This window comes from Aptenodytes forsteri, unplaced genomic scaffold, assembly GCF_000699145.1.
Source record: "Aptenodytes forsteri isolate BGI_AS27 unplaced genomic scaffold, ASM69914v1 Scaffold257, whole genome shotgun sequence".
Taxonomy (NCBI): Eukaryota; Metazoa; Chordata; class Aves; order Sphenisciformes; family Spheniscidae; genus Aptenodytes; species Aptenodytes forsteri.
The window spans coordinates 7722503-7727649 of record NW_008795194.1 but is presented as its reverse complement, the minus strand read 5'-3'; the positions used below and the strand labels follow the sequence as shown (position 1 = coordinate 7727649).

Sequence of the window (5147 nt, the reverse complement as noted above, 5' to 3'; positions counted from 1 at the left end):
CCATGAGTTTTTTCTCACTTGTGCTCTTCCAATTCTCTCCCCCATCCCACTGGGTGGGGGGGAGTGAGTGAGCGGCTGGGTGGCGGTCAGTTGCCAGCTGGGGTTAAACCATGATACTACTCAATCTTTTTCTTTATTTTCAGTCTCTTTGTCTCTCTCTTTCTCTTTTTAACTGTATACAGTGTAAAAACTGGCTCACACATGTTTCTGCAAAGAAAAAGCAAGAGCTGAGGTTCTGATTGCTCTCTCAGATTGTAATGGCCATTATTCATACAGAACTGCCTCTGTAGTTGAGAAAAAACCCTGAACGCCAAGAGTTTTTATTGGATCTAATGACTTCTTTCTAGCTTTAAGAAATCTCATATAGAAAACAACAATCCATAGCATGAAATGGAATCTATGGAGAAAAAGCATCAAAAGCACTAACTTGCAAGCATTGTTATTAAACAGTTTGCAAACAACTGGTAAGTCCAATAAGCATTATTTAGAAAGTTTTAATGAACAAAAATCATTCTTTTCCTTTAAATAATTCTGTAACCCTATGCTACTATAAATATATTTCTTTATTTTAGTACTTCAGCCTACAGCTAGTATAACAAAATGGGGAATTAAGCCTAGTTCATATATTTTACAAATTAGGACTAGTGTGTCTATGATTAATTAATAGGAAAAGGGCTACATTTGCAACTAAATATTTTGACAATGAATAATTTATCCAGGTTTACTTTTAGCATATTGGTAAAGCAAGCTTCATTTCACATACTGCACAATAAATTCTTTCTAAAGCAATTCATGAGACCAAAAAATTACAAACATAAAAATCAATTGCTCATTTCCATTTAAAACGTGGAGCAGAAATATATACAGTAGATTTAGGATGTACTCCTAATATATGTGATTGTCTAGGACGGATATAGGTTCTATTATTCCCAGCAAGAATAAAAAAATTGTTAATTTCCCTAGAAGCAAGTTGTTTGTGTTAATTTATCCATTTACATATTCCTCATCCCCATGAAAAGAGTTCTTTGTGAAAACAGGCAACTATCTAGTAAATTAAACTTGGTGCAGTGATTTAAAGCAGCAGATATCCTGTAAAGGGGTCAAAAGATAAGTAATCTTAATTTATGAGCCTTACAGTCATGAGTCATGTCCTGTTATGGTTATTATATTTATGAGGTCTAAATGACTGCTAAAATAAATAACAGATCTATGATAATCCAAAATGCATGATGAGAATGCTACATAAAACCTTCAAAAACATACTAAGATCATAAAAATATTTAATTTCATTTCGTTCACTGAGCAATTTTCAATAGCAACAATGATGTATACAAATATGCAATACTGATTTAATGAGAAACCTTAACTCTGACAAGCAGAGTCTAGAATTTAGAGTTATTCTTCTCTAAAGTTCAAATAATTGGTGGTATTGTGTTCTCTCTTGACACAACAGGAACTGAGATGCTGATGAGAAGAGAGGCAGAAGGACTGACGTTGCAGACTGTTCATGGATGTGATACTATCACAAAAAGAGGCAAGAGAAGTGAACCCTTTGTGTATCTGGCTGGTTATATAGCACAGAATATCAATCACTGATGAAAAAAATGTACCATGTTTCAAAGCAAAACTCTTTATTGTACATTAACCATAGAAACAACAGTAGAAAATTATTTTCCATCCAAAGTTAGCAAAGCTCTTTTTGCTCTAATGGCCTAATGTGAATTGACAGTGAAGTATATCCCTGGAGAACTGAAGCACTATGCTGTAAGTGAAGTAAAGACAGCACAATTCCATTATTACTGACATAAATGCCAGCTTATAAATTTCAATAAGAAGCAGGAATATTTTGAGACTTCTGTAGGGGTTTTAACCAGCGTAGATTTAGATTTTGATAATGGCTTCTTCTCTTTTTCCTCTTCTTTTTTTTTTCCTCTAGTAAAAAAATTGATAACACTGTGCCATGTCACATGTTTCATCACCTGAAAAGACAGAAAATAGACAAGACTGATCTGAATTTGCTGCTAATGTAGATTGCTAGAGCTTTGTACACGCCTAAGCCTCTGTCATACTTGTCCATTCATTTCAACCCTTCAGTGGCAGAATCTTTAAAGAGAGACAACCGCTAGTTTGGTTTCTCGCTGCCTTTGAAGATTGGCTGATCAGTTTTTCAGCCTTGATTTTATTGTATAGTACTTCTCTTTGTGTCAATTGCTTAATATTTTTGTAGATTGAAGTTTTCAGGTTTCCTTTAACTGGTAACAAATGAGCTTTTACATGACTGCACAGTAAACTGCATATGCAAGTGCTGTGGTGGTATACGGAGTCAATAATTCAAAACATGAATAAGACAGGAAAACATAAGGCATTCTTTCTAAGCTTATTATTTATTGCAAAGAAAACACAAGAAGAAAGAACTATGCCCAGCAAAGGCAATTTCCCAGCTGCTGTGCTGGCATTTAAAAGATAGATTTATATTTAAAATTCTGCCAATAGGTGTGATGAGGGCATCCGTTGGTAGCCCTGGGCTGGCTACCAATACTATCCAGGAGCTTATTCTGCAATCAGTAGAGTGTAATTACAGCCAGCACAGCCTGTGTGATCAAGGGAGAAGACTGATTCCTTGCTACCTCCACACATTTTGGCCTGTTGTTGCAATCAAGTAATCAAAGTTTGACTTTTATACAGGGTTCCTACATCTGTAACATTTGCGTCACAAAATGCTGCATTGTCAAACTCACAAGATAAGAAATTTTGAAGTTGCTCTTATTAAACAATTTTTTTATTGCAATGTTCAAAACACAGTGGAGGTTTTAGTCTTGTAGTGAGTCCAGTACTGTGGTAACATCTGAGCAAAATACAAGGCGTACTACTCCAAAAATGAACCTTAGGGAATTTCTGTTGTCTTATGTTTAGGCATTTAGACCCAGCCTGTATTTGGCAGGCAGAAAGTTTGACCATCTCACTACATGGATAACCTTTACATTGTGCGGAATATTAGGGGTGTTAATGATTGCCATGGCCAATCTCCCTCTTCTTTTGAGACAAGTTGGGAACAAGGTTATGACTACTGGAGAACTGAGTAGTCACTTTTTGCTGGAAGAAACCCACCACAATTCCTTTTATGCTCCTGCACTCAACTTCTATCATAGTTCCTAGCCTCACACATGACCTATAAGAAAGCTTTTTTCCATGGTTAAGTCTTACACCCAGGGAAAATGGAAATCTGAATGATGCAGTGATGTGATAGCATGGGACAGGAACTCACTTCCTTAAACTAGAGGCCTATGCAACCCGAAAAAAAAAAACTCAAAAAAAAATCTGTACAAGTGTTTCACTAAGTCATTCACAACCCTGCCCTCACAAATGCAAAATCTTAACAATATGGAAGCATTCTCAGCTTGCTTGTTGCAAAAGATGCAATACGATATCCTCAAATGAAAGGGAGCTCAACAGACCCTTGGTCTCAGCTCAGCTCAATATGTAAATTGACATATTTGTTATGGATTCACTGTAGTCATCCTGCTTACATCAGCTGGTCTTACCAATAAACTTGTCCTTCTATTTGTACCCACTGAGGCACTCACCATGAGAATTTCAATGATTTAAAACTTTATTATTAAATTATGCCTTTAAGTTGTTATTTTTTTCCAGCTAGGAAAAGTGCCATTTCACTGAGTGCACTATTTTTTATTTTTTTTAATTTCAAAAAGGAGAAATTTTTGATGAATGCAAAAAGAAAGAAAAAAAAAGCATAAGGGAGAGCATATTTTTCCAACTTCACATTTCTTAAAAACAGCTGAAAAGATTTTTCTTTTTCCTCTAACCTTCCATAAAGAATATATTTGAGGTCAACAAAGTAAGGAAACTCTTAGCTGCAAAGGGCACATTTTCATAAAATTATGAACAAAAGAAAATGGAAGGCTAGGTAGAAATGTTATAGGCATAAGGTTTGTATAACTATCAATGGCATAAATGCCATTATACTTTCACTAAATATGATTTCAAACATTAGCTACTGGCCTGCTCGGTTAAATATTTATTTTCTAGGAGTCCCATCTGTTTCAAGCTACCAGCCAAAAGAACTGAATAATAAAATGTACAATATACACAGTCACAAGGTACAGAACAATATTTTTCAGGATGTTTGCACTTCTGTTAACAAGAACAGACAAACACATCCACCACTGGCCAATATGCTTTTTACTGGTAGAAGTTTTATCCAATAATCTGCTGTTTGCTGTGTTAAAGAACTCTATAAAAGCTATGTTTACATGCTGCCTCCCATTGCCAACCTTTAAATAGCCAAATCTTTGTGGATTTCAATACTCTCTTTCTTGTTGTGACTAAGGTGTTGCAGTAAATAGTACATGATAACGCTGAGGGGAAAAAAAGAAAACAGAAAGTGAAACTATAGCCTGAAAAACAAAGATATATTCCTATCTCTTCCGTAATGAAATAGTATTTTCTTAGATCGCATGCCACAGAGCAGAACTGCCTTAATAAAAAGAGTTTACAGTGAATCCAATAACCTCTTATATAAAGAAAATTTCTGTGTTTACTCTGGTTTTTTGTTTTGTTTTGTTTTGAGTCTGAGATGATATTACAGAAACCATGGTTTCCGGCAACCTATATGCAGTCTATAAATCCCAGAATATTTCAGCTGTTTCAGAGAATAATTGTTCTGCAATTATGCATGCAAATCTTAATCCAGTAACTGTCTGAGATTAAGCTATGGCTGCAGCCTCTATGTGGCACAACTGGGAGGCTGCAGACATGTTGTTTTTATCCTTATAATCTTGACAGTTTGGAAATTGCTAGTAAAAGCAAAGGGCAAAGGAGAGGTCCAAAGGAAATTCATTTACATTTAAACATGCACCCATGCAATGCCCCTTTCCACACTGTTACAATTTCAAGGTATCACAGAAAAGAAAAGACCTCTTGAAACAGAATCTCTAAATAGATAGAATCATAGAATCATAGAATAGTTTGGGTTGGAAGGGACCTTTAAAGGTCATCTAGTCCAACCCCCCTGCTGAGGGCAGGGACATCTTCAACTACATCAGGTTGCTCAGAGCCCCATCCAACCGGACCTGGAATGTTTCCAGGGATGGGGCATCCACCACCTCTCTGGGCAACCTGTGCCAGTG

General features: G+C 35.9%; 1 long non-coding RNA gene across 1 annotated transcript in view; it reads right to left on the bottom strand.

Annotated features, from left to right (window-relative positions):
* LOC109279433 overlaps nucleotides 1-5147 on the bottom strand; it is a 36009-nt gene that overhangs the window by 13280 nt on the left and 17582 nt on the right. The gene's annotated exons all lie outside the window — the stretch shown is intronic.